This window comes from Macrobrachium rosenbergii, chromosome 16, assembly GCF_040412425.1.
Source record: "Macrobrachium rosenbergii isolate ZJJX-2024 chromosome 16, ASM4041242v1, whole genome shotgun sequence".
Classification (NCBI taxonomy): domain Eukaryota; kingdom Metazoa; phylum Arthropoda; class Malacostraca; order Decapoda; family Palaemonidae; genus Macrobrachium; species Macrobrachium rosenbergii.
The window spans coordinates 5,064,986-5,081,016 of NC_089756.1; the positions used below are offsets into that span (position 1 = coordinate 5,064,986).

The following is a 16,031-nucleotide window of genomic DNA, read 5'->3' on the forward strand; positions in this document are numbered from 1 at the left end:
TCGCGGAGCCTCTGCAGTGATGGGGAGTGGCGTTCATCCATCACGAGCTCTCCCGGCACCACGAGGGGTTCCCCATAGGCTTGTTTAGCTGCAGATGGGGTGCCGTCGGCTCTGGGGGTGGTTCTCAACCCGAGGAGGACCCAAGGCAGCTGATGTTTCCAGTCCTCGGCGGTGCAGCGGGCCATGAGGGATGACTTTAGGGACCTGTGGAACCGTTCGACCAGGCGGTTGGCCGCTGGGTTGTATGCTGTGGTGGTGTGGTGCGTGGTTCCCAGCAGTTGAGCCAGGGCAGACCACAACTCGGTTGTGATGTGGTCCGGGACGCCAAAGCGGCTAACCCAACTGGAGAGCAGGGCCTCGGCGCATGCGCTGGCGGTGGCTTCTTGCATGGGTGTGGCTTCGGGCCACCTCGTCGAACGGTCTACCACTGTCAGGAGGTATCTGGATCCGCCTGATGGGGGAAGGGGTCCGACGACGTTGATGTGGATGTGGCCGAAGCGGCGCCCTGGCTGTGGGAACTCGCCTACCCCTGACTGCGTGTGACGACCCACCTTACTGGTCTGGCACTGCAGGCACTGTTTTGCCCAGCCCATGGCATCCTTTTGCACCCCGTGCCAGATGAACTTTTTGAAAGCAGTTTGGCCGTGGTCCTGCTGGAGGGTGTGAGAGGCCGTGAATTATGTCGAATACCTGGCGGCGGCGTGAGGCTGGAACCAAAGGGCGGGGCTGACCTGTGCTGATGTCGCAGAGCAGGCTGGGGCCTTCGGGGGCGAGGGTCACGTCCGCCACTTGAGGGATGTGATGGCGGTGCGGTATGCTGGGGTTTCTGGGTCAGCGGCCTGTTCTCTGGCAAGGTCCTGGTAATCTACACCAAGCTGCACTGTGTTCAACTCGACTCTGGAAAGGGCGTCTGCTACGGGATTTTTCTTGCCGGGGAGGTACCTGACGGAACAGGTAAATTCGGCTATGGCTGAGAGGTGGCACTGCTATCTGGAAGACCATGCGTCCCCCTGCTTCGTGAAGGCGTGAACCAGTGGCTGATGGTCTGTGAAGATTGTGAAGGGCGTCCCCTCCTGGAGGAACTTGAAGTGCCGAACTGCGTGGTACATCGCGCAGAGTCCCCTGTCGAAGGTGCTGTAGCGGGTCTCTGCGGGATTGAACTTCTTGCTGAAGAAGGCGATGGGCTGGGGGGCGCCGTTGATGATTTGCTCCAGAACAGCACCGCAGGCGAAGTTACTGGCGTCTGTCGTCAGCTGGAGGGGGGCCTTGGGATCCTGGTGTGCCAAGGCGGTTGCCTTGGCGAGGGCGGCCTTCGTCAGGGAAAAGGCCTGCTGCTGGCTGGGTCCCCAAGACAGGGACTTCGGTTGGCCTTTAGGACTTCCTTCAGGGGGGGCCGTGGTGTGCGCGATCCGGGGATGAACCGCCTGTAGAAGTTTACCATCCCATGGAACTCCTGGACGGCCTTGATGGAGGTGGGTGTCGGGAACCTGGCTACGGCTGCTACTTTCGATGTAAGAGGGCGGACGCCTGTCGGAGACACCTCGTGACCCAGGAATTCTGCTTTCTGGACGCCGAAGGTACACTTGTCAAAATGGACGACGAGGCCGTTCTCTTGGAGGTGCTGGAGGACTGCCCTGATGTGTCTCTGGTGTTCGCTGTGAGACCTGGAAAATATGAGAATGTCGTCGACGTAGCAGACGCAGAACTTTAGGTCCCCCAGGATGCTGTCCATGAGCCGCTGGAAGGTGGCCCCGGCGTTCCTCAGCCCGAAGGTGGAGAAGGCGAACACATAGGACCCGAAGGGCGTGATGATGGCTGTCTTTGGTATGTCCTCTGGCGCAACAGGTACCTGGAAATAAGATTTAAGAAGGTCCAATTTAGTGAATATTTTGGCCCCGTGAAAGGAGGCCGTGAGGTCCTGCATGTTGGGTAGAGGGTAGTGGTCGGGCTCTGTTGCAATGTTGAGCCGCCTGTAGTCGCCGCAGGGTCTCCAGGAGCCGTCCGGTTTCTGCACCATGTGGAGGGGGGAGGCCCATGGACTGGAGGCTTTCCTGCAGATGCCCATCCACTCCATCTCCGCGAATGCTTTTTTCGCCTCCTGAAGGCGCTGAGGGGGAAGCCTGCGGAACTTCGCATGTGTCGGGGCCCTTTAGTCGTTATATGGTGGTATATGCCGTGCTTGGCTGGGGCCCCGGGACTTGGCGGCTCGGGCTTAAATACCTCAGGAACTCCGACAGTAGGTGTGCATACTGGTGGGGGCGACGGCGCTGATGGTGGGTCTGGGTCCCGCTGTTAACGGAGAGTCCGGCAGGAGTCGGTATCGAGGAGGCGCTTGCGCCTCACGCCGACTAGCAGGCCGAAGTGCGCCAGAAAATCGGCCCCCAGGAGTGGGGTTCCTATGTCCGCGCGACGATGAAGTCCCAGGAGTAACTCCGGCCAAGGATGGAGATCGACAGGAGCCTGGTGCCGTAGGAGAGGATGGGGTTCCGTTGGCGGCCGTCAGGAAAGCGGCCGGTCTGGTGTCTGGTTGCGGTCCTCTCTGGATCCTGGGAAGACCGATTTAAAGGCCCCTGTGTCGACCAGCATCATCCTGCCGGAGACGGTGTCGCGGACGTAAAAACCTACTGTTTTTGAGGCCCTGGGTTCTTCGGCTGCCATGGCGGCCTGTCCTGCTGGCCGCCGCCACCCCCGTTTTTTGAAGGGTGAACGAGCAGGGCGGCAGGCAGTTTCGGGCGTCCTTTCCGAACCACTTGTGGTAGCGACAGAAGCCCGGGGACCTCCATCTGCTGTGGTTCGGTGGACGTCTGTTGGCGATGGCGTTGACGGGCTGCTCTACGTCCTCTTCAGGCTGGACGGAGCTGACCGGCTGTGTGGCCGGTTTTAGCCACCGTGAAGCCTTGACGGAGTCTGTGAGATGTTGCGCTGTCTCTATGAGGTCCTCGATAGGCATGGTGTAGGGGTGAGCGATCTGGTTGCGTACCTCCGGGAGGAGTTGGCGAAGGTAGATTTCCCGTGCGAAGCTTATCTCCTGCCGCTTCTTTGTGCCACCCAAGTCTGGTAGTGACAGGAGATCTACGACCATGCTCCAAGCGTCTCTTGAATTGAGGTCGTGGCGTGGGTTTATGGCAAGGTCGATAGCACGGGCGGCCCGCTCGGCGATGGGCAGGAGCAAGCTTCGAGGAGGAACTTTTTGTGGTGCTGTATGTGAGGGTGTGTTTCGGGTACTCGCGAGATGAGTTTTCTGTACACGTCCTCGGAAGGGCATTGAGCACTGTGTTGGCCTGTAGGATTTCGTCCGTCAGGTCTGCGATTCTGAAGTGGCTCTCCACCCTGCGCAGCCACATCGATGGGTTCCCCTGCGTAAACGGCGGCAGTTTTACGGTGAGGGCGGCCCGCGATTGTGTTGCCCGGCCGTCGTGTGTTTGGGACGCTGGTGTGGAGTTGCGGGAGGGCCTCGATGCAGGGGCGGGCGCGGGTGTGATGGGAGGTAGGTAAATCAGCACGCTCAAACGCTGGTTACAGCGCCGTGTTTAGGCCGCTAAGAGCGTTTTGGAGAAATCCTGGAGCCAAGACTAAGTCGCCGTGTCAGTCCGCTAATGGCTCCGGGATACTCCGGGGGTCACCACTGTAAGGTGTCAAAGAAACGAGCAGGTAAAAGTTACTGCTACTTTATTACAGATCCAGGCAGTTTATATAGCGGCCGACTGACGCCGGCCCGCGAGAGACAATGGAATTGACTGTGACCTGAGGTTGAAACAATAAACAATAATATGCAGTGAACAAGTACAAATTACAATACAAAACATACAGAACTACAATATGGATACAGTCTTGATGCCTGTGAATGAAGAAACATGTGATACACAATGTGTGACATTTGTATAAATACGCATAAAGTAAAAATGATTAAAAATGCGTGACCTGGCACGTTTTAGGCGTGACTAATTGAGTTTGAAGAAAATGGGAAGTCACCAAAGAAAACATGCTCAGCGGAGACTTAATTAATGGCGCCGCCGAAACACTACGCTGGCGCCGATGTTGTGACTTTACAAACATGATCAGCAGAGATTGTACAACATGACTTTACATACTCTTTGGTCAAAGGAACGAGGAGAGAATAACTTTTAACATATCTCATAATTTCGTTAGTGTGAACTTAGTTTTGACAAAATGTAACTGAAAATATATCACTCGCCTTTCCTTGTCTTTGGGAAATAGAAAAAAATTGTAGCTCAGGTCTTTTCTTTCTTGAATTACAGCGATTAACTGCAGCGCAGAACTGTCCCCGTCATGTTGTTGACATCTTCCAACTCCAATTACGCGCCCGCCGGTAGAGGCGCCACAGTCGCCCGCAGTTACAAAGGGGAGGCACGAGTGCCCTCTCTTTACTTCTCTATACTCTTTGTTATTACAACTTTCTTCTACAGCTTCACGTGAGCACATTTCAGTGCATGTCATGGATGTTTTCTGTCATGAACAGTTGGAACCCTTACACCTTCCAACTGTAGCTGGTTTCAGATGTTTAATAACAGTTCCAAAGTATTTCCTTCTTTCTTCCATCCATATAAATCTGGAGCAGGAATCACAGGTTTGGCTTCTGTCTCATGGCACCAGACCATCGCTTGGCAAGAAGACGAAAAATTGCCTGTTCCAACACTGCCTTAGTTGGAGGAAGCTTTTCTGCTTCTGCTTGGGATTTTCTGAATATTTCCCATCAAAGATTCTTCACATCTTTGATTTTAGATTTAGGTTGATACATTCTGCACATATACTCTTCAAGTCCTGCCTTGGTATCATCTGTTGGTCGGTCTGTTTTCCCAAGCTGAATAAATGCAGTTTTAACATGTGTAGGAGCCTTCTGGAATGCTTGCCAACATGTTGCTTTCCGTTTACCTGCAAATCTCCCAGTGGTGTTACAACCAGTAAAACAGTGGAACCTGGGAAGAGCTGCAGCAGACTCAGGACCAAGAGCTTTATAGATGGGATTTGAAGCCACAACATATTGCTTCCTTCCAGTTCCTAGAGCAACAGGAACTGTAAGGGTGAGGCCAAACCAGACGCGGCAAGCGTGGAGGTTGCAGGGAAGAGGTTCCCGCGGCGATTTGAAATGTAACGTATCTTATGTGAGTGGCCATACCAGGCCAGAGGGAAGACTCAACCCTCTGCAGTTACCGCCAAGCGATGTAACATGTTTTAAAATACCGCGGTGGTTCCCGGCGTCTTCACCCAAGACCACACCATTTCCATCAGTTGCCGAAGTTTCACGTATTCAGTCGGTCGTGATTGGACATAATGGCGACAGAAGAATTAATTGGGGAGGGGTTTCGGAGGAGAGCTTTGTGGGATCCCCGTGATCCACTCCACAAAAATAACATTGTGTTAAAAAAAAAAAGGCATTGGGAAGATATAAGCAATCAACTGCTTTGATGGTAAGTTAAAATTGTAGTGTGCCGTTTTAGTGTATACATACATACATACATACATACATATATATATATATATATATATATATATATATATATATATATATATATATATATATATATATATATATATATATATATAGAAAGACAGAGGGGGATTTTTCCATGCATGAAGCTGGAAAGATAACCAGACAAAATCTAAAAGATGAAGTAGGGATATTTCAAATGAAAAACTTTCATTTGTTTTAACAATGTATGTCATGCAAATACTAGTTAATTCTGAAAGTATAAGCGACAATGAATTTTTATGAACTTTATGTCATATTTGCCGCAATTATATTGCCTGGTAAGGCTAAATCATTTTGCCATGGAACTCTTCCAATTCCAGTGAAAAATTCGAGAAGGCTTCCCTCATGTTTAAAGCACTGTTTAGTAGCCGGCCTACGGGAGAGATGGGTTGCCTATAGTTCGTCGTTTGTTTTGTGAGCCTGACTTCTACTATTGCAAGCAAAGAATCAAAAGATCGTTGAGTCATACGTAAATATTCATAAAATTTTTCTTCGTATAAACGAGACTGGCAATATAAATTGTAAAATTCACTTCTTTCCCTTCTCTGTTTATTGAAATCGTGAATCCACACTCTTTTGTATAGTCTATCGTCAAGTTTAGCACTTAGGTTTTCGATTAAAAGCAATTTCCTACCCAAATGCGATAATGACGTGCTTGCACAGAAGGATAGCTTCGACTGCTGAGAGTGATGCGTGGGAGGGAGGGTGGCGTTTTTGGTGTGGCCATGTGTAGCTTTGACGCTGCTCTCCCGCCCAAGTTGTGCCTCTACCTCAACGCTTGCCGCGTCCGGTGTGGCCTTACCCTAAGGGAAACAGCGAAGTGCGAGCACAAACACATCTTTGGGTAGATACAATGACTGTTTTATTTTCATTCCTGAAGTGTTCTAGACCTTCTCAGCCAGGTACTCCGAAAGGCTACCTTTGGTCTTTGTGTTACTGATGAAAGAAGATAGAGTCCTTATCTGTGTTGTGTCCATACAAACATAGCTTTTAGAATCCTTCACCTTTCCTGCGCGGCTATCTCTGGTAGCTTGCTTGAGTGAGATGTCAACCTCATAATGGTCAAATACAAGATGCGTGGCATCATTGGTGGCAGATCTTTTCTCAAGACTCTCAGTGTACAGTTCAGCAAATTCCCTGCAGCTTTTCACGTCTTTCTGTGGCTGCCAGTTGCTGAACGATCATCGTTGCATCTATGATGACCACCTTTTCCTCTGCAGATTCTTGGCCTTCCTTCACCACTACCTGCATTTTCTCAGGCAAATTCTCTAATATTGTAAAGTCCCCTCTAAGCTGGTTTTCTATGGTGAACTGCCCGTTTTTTACGGTAACACTCCTACGAGATAAGGTGAAGCAAAAATAGCCACATTTTTATCTATGTAAATACGTATCTACTACTAATTCATTTGCTCCTGTTTTCTTTGCATGTGTTAGAATATTGTTGTGTCAGTTCTTGTTAACTTACCTTTTGTGTTACTTGTATTTACCTATTATAATTAACACTGAAGAGTAATTGACCTTGGGTCGCCTGTATTCTACTGTATTCCTCTGTGTGACGTCCACACGCCGCCTTATAAGCGGCCTGCGTTCTGAATAAACCAGCAGTACATGTCCACCTGCTCATTATTTTGCACCTCTTATAGTGGTGACCCCGGAGTGGTTCCTGGAGCCATTAGCGGACTCATACGGCGACCTAGTCTTGGCTCCATGAACTACCCTTGCCCCTAACGGACTAAACACGGCGCTTTAACAAAGCGTTTGGGCGTGCTGACTCTTGTCGGCAGATCATCAGCGTCATTAGCGGACACACACGGCGTGCTCCCAAGTGTGTATTGACACGAGTAACCCACTCCCAGTAAGAGGGCAATAGTGAGTATGGACGCGGACATTCCCTCCCACATACAGTTAACCGCTTCACGGAACTTCCCTCCCACATACAGGACTTCACGGACGGACATTCCCTCCACATACAGTTAACCGCGCGAACTTCACGGACGCGGACATCCCCTCGCATACAATCCGCCCGCGGCCTTCCCCACACCTGGGCTCGCGCGCTCCTCCACGCCGATACCCGCTCCCCACAAGCTGCCCGTCCTGACGGAACAAACAAGGTCTGCCTTCGCCATAAATCTGCCGCCCTTCACACAAAGCAACCCGTCATCATGGCTCTACAGGGTCAAGGGGCAGTTCAGGCTGGCGAGACTTACCGACAAGGTCCCGCAGGCAGACACCGTCATCAACGCCCTTTCGGAAGAAGTCTACAGGAAGCTCGTCCCGTGGATGTCTGCCGCACGTCCCGTCACCTACCCAAAACTGAAGGCCTCTCTCGTGGAGACCTGCTCCCTGCCGGTCTCCAAGAGGGCCGCCCGTGCCCTTGATCTCGTGAACAACCCTCAACATGACCAGAACATCCTGGAGACTTGGGGCGTGATCCAGGACCTCCTCACCTTTCCCGAGACGGACAGCAGTGGCAGGCAGTTGGAGATAAGCCTGTCAAGGGAGATCCTCCTCCATCAGCTCCTCCCAGAGGTCCGGACCCAGATCCTTGAGCCCTATACAATGCCGCTCGAAGACCTACTCAAGACGGCGCAGCAACTGATGGACTCCACAAGGGCAGCGAAGCGGGCATCCATGCCCACACACTGCATCAGCTCCCTCCAGCCGGAGGAAAGCGCGGAGGAGGAGATAAGCGCCGTCACTGGCAGGCGGCCAACCTACCACCACAAGAAGCATCCACCCAGGCCTTGCTACTACCACCAGCGGTATGGCAAGGATGCCCGGAACTTCCAACCCCCCTGCTCGTTCGCCCATCCAAAAACGGGGAGGCGGCGGCCAACAGAACAGGCCGCCCTGGCAGCAGAGGAACCCAGGAGCCTAAAACCAGTAGGCTTCTACGTCCGTGACACCATCTCCGGCAGGATGATGCTGGTCGACACTGGGGCCGTCCGATCAGTGTTCCTGCCATCCCGAGAGGACTGCAAACGCCTGCCGGAAGCCGGCTGCCTTCCTGATGGCCGCCAACGAGTCCCCCATCCTCTCCTACAGCACCAGGCTCCTGTCGATCTCCATCCTCGGCCGGAGGTGCAGCTGGAACTTCATAGCCATGGACGTAATGACCCCACTCCTGGGCGCGGACTTCCTCGCCCACTTCGGTCTGGCAGTCGACGTCGGTCGCAAACACCTATTGGACACCGACTCCTGCCAGTCCCTCCCCAGCGCGCCTGCCATCTACTCCGTCGTCCCGCACCAGTACGCCCAGCTGCTAAAGGAGTTCCCTGACATCTTCAAGCCCGAACTGTGCCAGGTACCCGGGGCCCCTGCAAAGCACGGAATCTATCACCACATCAAAACAAAGGGCCCCCCAACGCGAGCAAAGTTCCGGAGACTCCCCTCTCGGCGCCTTCAGGAGGCCAAAGACGCTTTCTCCGAGATGGAGTGGGTGGGCATATGCAGGAAGGCCTCCAGCCTGTGGGCCTCTCCCCTCCACATGGTGCAGAAACTGGATGGCTCCTGGAGACCCTGCAGTGACTACAAGTGGCTCAACCTCGCAACTGAACCAGACCATTACCATCTTCCAAACATGCAAGATCTCACAGCCTCTTTTCACGGGGCCAAAATATTTTCTAAACTAGACCTTCTGAAGTCCTACTTTTAGGTACCAGTTGCTCCAGAGGACATCCCCAAAACCACCATCACACCCTTCGGGTCCTACGTCTTCGCCTTCTCCACCTTCGGCCTGAGGAACGTGAGGCAACCTTCCAGAGACTGATGGACAGCATCCTGGGGGACCTGAACTTCTGCGTCTGTTATGTAGATGACATTCTAATTTTTTCCAGATCCCCCAAAGAACACCTGCGGCACATCTGAAAGGTCCTGCAGTGCCTGCAGGAGAACGGCCTCATTGTCAGGTTTGATAAGTGCACCTTCGGCATCAAAAGAGTTAGCTTTCTGGGCCATGAGATATCCCCAGGGGGCGTCCATCCACTCGCATCGAAGGTCGCAGCCGTCACCAGGTTCCCCACCCCTACCTCCATCAAGGCCGTACAAGAATTCCTCGGGATGGTCAACTACTACAGTAGGTTCATCCCCAGGGTCGCGCACACCATGGCCCCCCTGACGGAGATCCTCAAGGGCCACCTGAAGTCCTTAGTTTGGGGACCCGACCAGCAACAGGCCTTTTCCCTGAAGAAGCCCGCATTCGCCGAGACAACTACCTTGGCCCACCAGGACCCCAATGTCCCCCTTCAGCTGACAACAGACGCCAGCAATGCCGCCTGTGGGGCCATCCTGGAGCAGGTCATCACCGGAGCCCCCCAGCCCATTGCTTTCATCAGCAAGAAGTTCAGCCCTGCGAAGTCCCACCACAGCACCTTCGACAGGGAACTCTGCGCAGTGTATCGGGGGGGTACGTCACTTCAAGTTCCTCCTGGAGGGTACGCCCTTCACAATCTGGATTGACCACCAGCTGCTGGTCCACGCCTTCACAAAGCAGGGGGACGTATGGTCTTCCAGGCAGCAGCGGCATCTCGCGGCCATCGTGGAGTTCACCTGCACGATCAAGTACCTCCCTGGCAGGAAGAACCCTGTAGTGGACGCCCTCCTCAGGATCGAGCTCAACACAGTACAGCTCGGGATCGACTACAAGGACCTCGCCCGGGAGCAGACCGCCGACCCAGGGACTCCAGCCTTCCGCACCGCCATCACGTCGCTGAAGTGGAAGGACGTGCCCCTCGCCCCTGGGGGGCCAACACTGCTGAGCGACGTAAGCACCGGCCAACCCTGCCCCCTGGTTCCCACCTCCCACCGCCGTCTGGTGTTCGATGTCATCCGTGGGCTGTCCCACCCCTCCGGCAGGATGATGGCCAAGCTGTTGGCAGAGAAGTTCTTCTGGCACGGTATGCAGAAGGACGCGACGGCTTGGGCAAGGCAGTGCATCCGGTGCCAGACCAGCAAGGTAGGGCGGCACGCCGAGATGGGGGTGGGCGAGTTTCCCCAGCTGGGGAGGCGGTTTGGACACATCCAAGTAGATGTGGTAGGCCCCCTTCCTCCATCAGGTGGGGCCAAATATCTCCTGATGATCGTTGACCGCTCCACCAGGTGGCCTGAAGCAACACCCATGCAGGAAGCCACTGCCAGTGCGTGCGCCGAGGCCCTCCTCTCCAGCTGGATCAGCCAGTTTGGTGTCCCAGACCACATAACCACTGTCCGAGCTGTGGTCCGCCCTGGCATGCCTGCTGGTGACCTCTCACCACTCCACCACCGCCTACAACCCCGCAGCCAACGGATTGGTGGAGAGATTCCACAGGTCCCTGAAGGCGTCCCTTATGGCCTGCTGCACCGCCGAGGATTGGAAGTACCAGCTGCCTTGGGTCCTCTTCGTGCTGAGGACCGTCCCCAGAGCCAGCGGCGACCCGTCTGCAGCAGAAAAAGTCTATGGGGAGCCCTCATAGTCCTGGGTGAACTCATCACTGGGGATCACCACAACTTGACAGTCCAGAGGCTCCACGACATAGTCGGGAAGTTCGCCCCCTGCCAGCGGACGTACAACGATGGGTTGACACCTTTCACGCCTCCTGGCCTGTCCTCCACCACCCACATCTTCGTCAGGAACGACGCCGTCTGCCCTCCACTAACCAGGCCCTACAGGGGGCCCTTCCATGTGCTCAAGAGGAACACCAAAGCATTCCGGCTGGCCCTGCACGGGAAGGACGACTGGGTGTCTATTGACCATCTCAAGCCCACCCTGTTGGAGGAAGCCGTCGACAATACCATGCAGTGCCCTCCGCAAGAACCGTCGCCCCCGCAGCTTTTGTGTTACTTGTATTTACCTATTATAATTAACACCAAGAGTAATTGACCTCAGGTCACCTGTATTCTATTGTATTCCCGGTGTGATGTCTGCACGCCGTCTTATAAGCGGCCTGCATTCTGAATAAACCAGCAGTACATGTCCACCTGTTCATTATTTTGCACCTCTTATAATATTTGTAAGATTTTGCTTTTATCATTGCATGGGAAGAAGAGGCCATCAAAGGCAAACAAAGCCCTTGAAATGCCTTAAAACTCATATTTTCCTACTGCTTCCTTAATGCCAATATCTGGGCGTATTCTGGCAGCTATAGTCATTCTGGCAAACAAAGAGCAATTTTCTTTCAGTTCAGTGGTTTTATTTCTTTGAACAACTGTCATTGTTTTAGCTGTAGACTTCCAACTTTTCAGCTTCTGTTTTGGCATCTTCTCCCATGAGCTAAGTGACCCATGTATCCTTTCCCTGATAAAGGAGCAATATGGATTCTTCCCTTTCCCTTCTCGTTGAAGAATATTCATCTGTACTGACTGCGGCATAACTGACTTTGTAATGATATTCAACAACTGGTCATCCTGAAACTTAAATGGATTGGATTCTTTCAACACAGCTTTCAGTTGCTCTATTCTGGTGAAATCTCTCTTGGTTACACTCAGTGAAAGTTCATGATGCTACATCCGTGACTGATGAGTCATACCCTCTGAATTTTCAGCTTCTTCAGATAAGCGAGGCATCTCTGGGACAATTAGAAAAAACTTAGTTAGTGTTTCTGGCTTTTGCTTGATGCCTTGTAGCCCTCAAGAACTTTCATTTTCTGATTCTCCTGCTCTAGAGCATGGTCAATGCCAATACTTGTAAATGGTACCCAGTTTTTTCGCACAGAAATTGCCATTTGTGAATTCCTGCCAAATATCAGGATCACTGTCTTTCAGACTGTGCATTCTTGCCAAGTAGCCTGAGACATGTGCATACTTGAGCCTATCTTGGTGGAAGAAAAGTGGACAGATTCTTTCCAAAGATGCCAAGTGAGCTATCCAGTTTTCTGCACGCACAAGATGCACGACTGAACAACAAAATGCTTTGAAAGTTCTCCATATATTCCTTGGTAATTTGAACATTGATGACAACTGTTTGTTGCAAAATGAAGCTAAGTTTTCTTTGAAACTTAAGTTGGCAGTTGCAAGTGTAAACTTCCTGTGAGGTTCTTTGGCTGTTTCATAGTCAACATTATTGGTAGTATCACTCAGGTGTTGTATGGTTGATTCACATATCTCTTGCAACTGTGACAGTCCACATCCTTCAAAAAGTAAATCATACAAAACTTAAACTGTAATTGCATGAGCTTTTAATGCCTTTTTCGTGTGTTTACCCTCTAGGGTCTGCCTTACAGCTGCTGGACCATACAAACCAGATTCTACCCATGAGTCATCAATGCCACTATTCTCAATGGCTGATCCTAGTGCACACAAAGCACAGAGAACTGTATGGAATTCTCCAGTATGTAAGATCCATTTGTTTTTCCAGTCTGGAATCAACATTTGCAGCTTGAGAACACGCAGGTATAAGTCCATGTCCAAAGTGATGATGGTTTTCTGTTCTTGGCCAACTACCCTGGCACTAATGTTCTGTGCATGTTTCAGAGCTGTGAACAATGTTTGCCATTCATTAGCAGGGTCTGCAATGATAGGTAAAAATGTACTTTTGTAAGTGGTTGCTGATCTTTGCATATCAGTGAATTATACCCTGCCCACGTGGGAATGCGGACTTTTTCCATCTCAGTTGTGGCTTTATTCATAAAGCTACCAAAAGAACTGGCTTTGTCTGCATCAGTCATTCCTGAAGACAAACTGATGGCTTCAGATTGTTGATTGACTGACCTGCAAATTGCCCAAGCAATATGCCAGATCATATCTTTCTCTTCAGGCTCTTGAAGAACTGCACCAATCATAGATACTTGAAACTGCATGTGCTTTAAACTATTTTGGCTTTGGGTTCCCCTTTACTGGACAAAGTAACAAGTCACATAAGATGCTTGGTAGGTTCTTTATAGTGACGTACTGACACCTGGTGCTTCTAGTTGCAGGCTTGGATGCACTGGTGTATCCTGATCGCCTTTTTGCTGGAATGCCGCCAAGACTGTACCAAGTACAGTATTCTTTCCATCCACTGTATCTTCTGCAAAGTCTGTGTTGTCAATAGCAAAGAATATAGTCTTGGCCTGTGACATATCAGCTGGTATGTATTTACATTTGTTTCTGCCATCTGGCATAGCACAGCCTCTGCCAGCTTTGTTTCTACACGTAGAACCCTGCCATAATCAACACTCACACTGTTTGCATAGAAGAAATTGACCAAATGCTTGCTGGGTATGGAAGAGTGAATTTTTATACCAACACCTGGCACGTGAGGATTTTCATGTGTTGTAGCCCTGTGTCTGAAGCTATGACCTACAGACTTTGCTTTATACAAAATTTGCCTAGAAGATTTTACTTCATACATGATAGTTTGAACAATATTGACATACTTCCTAAGCAAAACATTCAACCTGTTGTATCAAATTCACATGATAATTCTGAGTGGAAACCTCCTAGGATCCACTTGATCAAATTCTACAACACAGATGGTACATTTTCTTCCATTAAAGACCCACCAAACGGCCAAGGATTTTCTTTAGATTTGAGAATATGGGCACGTACTCTTTTGGCACAGCCATACACTATCTGAACATCTTTCTCAATTTCAGAAGTTGCTGCTGCTTCCCCAACAGCCGCATGTTTTGTAGCTTTTGAGCACACTAGATCAGATTTTATTTTTGATGGTCTGCTAAATTCAACATCAACATCTCTTCAGGGTGACTTTGGTAACATTGATGTGGATACTCCATGTTCTTGTAAAAGGCAACAATATGCATCACAAATATCACCCATCTGTTGTATTTTGCCATCAGGAAGAGTAGGTTTCATCATGCTGAAAATCTCTAAGTGTGCAGCAATAAGTCGCTCATTGGTTTCCTTGCTGGTTTGTACTTCCTGCTGGGTATCACTTTTACTTCCAAGTACAAGGCTAACGTAGCAGCTAGTATGATACTTGATATCCATTGATCTGGCATCATCAGGACTGTTGGGCTGTAATTTCACTTTCCACGTGTCATTGTTACTGCTATCGACTGCTTCTCTTATTTTCTTTCTAACACGAAAAGTCTCAAACTCATGTAAGTCTGCATTTGAATTATCTTTATTGCAAAACAGACTGGATGCATTACTTTCCTTTTCCCTAGACAGGTCTGTTTTACTGTATGGCCTAGAAGATGATCTGGTAAAATGTTTGGTAGTTCTTCTTTGAGGAGCTTGGTCACTGATCTTGTGAGGATAGTACTGAGTGACATACTGGCTGGATGTTGTCTAGTTTATTGGTGGTTCCTTACTGAATGCATGTACAGAATCTTCGAAGTTGTTATTGGCTGGTGCGAGCCGCAAAGTAGTTTCTACACACAGACAGGGCAAAACAGAGATTATGTCTCGGACATCTGTGCTTGTGGACAAACAAACAGATGGCGATTGTGAGAGACATAATAAACGTACAATGATAAAACATATATTAATGGAAAGGCCAGGAAATTCCACATATGGAGATTTGCATGAGATTTAAGACAGATTAATGAATACAGTGCAGTAGCATAATATATGTGAAATGGCGAGACGTTTGGCGTCTTTACAAACAGAAACACTCATACAGTTTGATACAGAAGATTCGGCGGAACATTATGAGTACATGATTGGAATGCTTGCATGGCAATGCAAGTAGTGGTGATTGTTCATGAATCGAGACAACAGTGCTTAGAGAGAAACAGACAGAAATATTGTATGGTAGAAGTTGCGTTCCTTCGAGCGGTCCCCTCCTGTTGACGCACGGGAGGGAGAGAGAGAGAGAGAGAAAGCGGGATGCTTTGTCTTGTTTTCTCCGATGGATGACACACACACACGTGTGCCTGTAAGACCACAATGCGGTCTCTTACAATCTTTCCAGCTGGACGTCCTACATGTGGAGATGTTATCAAACTTGCTGTTCCTTGTGAAACACTGGCTTCATACCGTTTTTCTGCCATTTCAAGGTTGGTTTTGTTAACAGCATTTTTGTAGCATGTAGTGTGCCAAGCAGCACCTTTTTCCTCCAGGTCAGTTGGTGTAATGTGCTCCAGCCGTTTCTGTGTTTTCAAGCATTCTGAATCTTTGTACTTAGCCCAACAAGTTGGTGAATCCAGAATTTTCACATATAATGCCTTTTCAGGCTTTGCAACCAGACTATCATTAGTCTAACATATCAGACAGTTAATAATCTGATAGGTTCCTGTTCAGTCATCGTTGAAGCAAGCCTTTGAAAGAAATAGAAGATTTATTTTTATGTCAAGATAATTAACAACTATTCACATAAAAACTAAATGTGCTATAAAAATTATTATAACAATTCTAAATTATGTAAAGAAAACAGCTTGTACAAATACTATGTAACTCTGTTCAAAATATACCCTTTATTATGATCTGATCCCTGTTTGCTTTATTTTCTGCGTCAGTCGCTAGGATTTTCGGTAGTTTTCTACCCAGTATTAAAACTAGTTGAAAAAAATATCAAGAATAATTTTAAAAAAATTACACCATATTTTTTTACATCGGAGGAAGACAAAGAACAAAAATGCATAAGGTTTCATATTTTTACAAGCAAAAAATACTCGGGTCA

At 49.7% G+C, this 16,031-nt stretch overlaps 1 protein-coding gene across 6 annotated transcripts in view; it reads left to right on the forward strand.

Moving 5' to 3' along the window:
• Positions 1 to 16,031, forward strand: part of LOC136847064 (ankyrin-3-like) — a 52,871-nt gene that overhangs the window by 16,192 nt on the left and 20,648 nt on the right. The gene's annotated exons all lie outside the window — the stretch shown is intronic.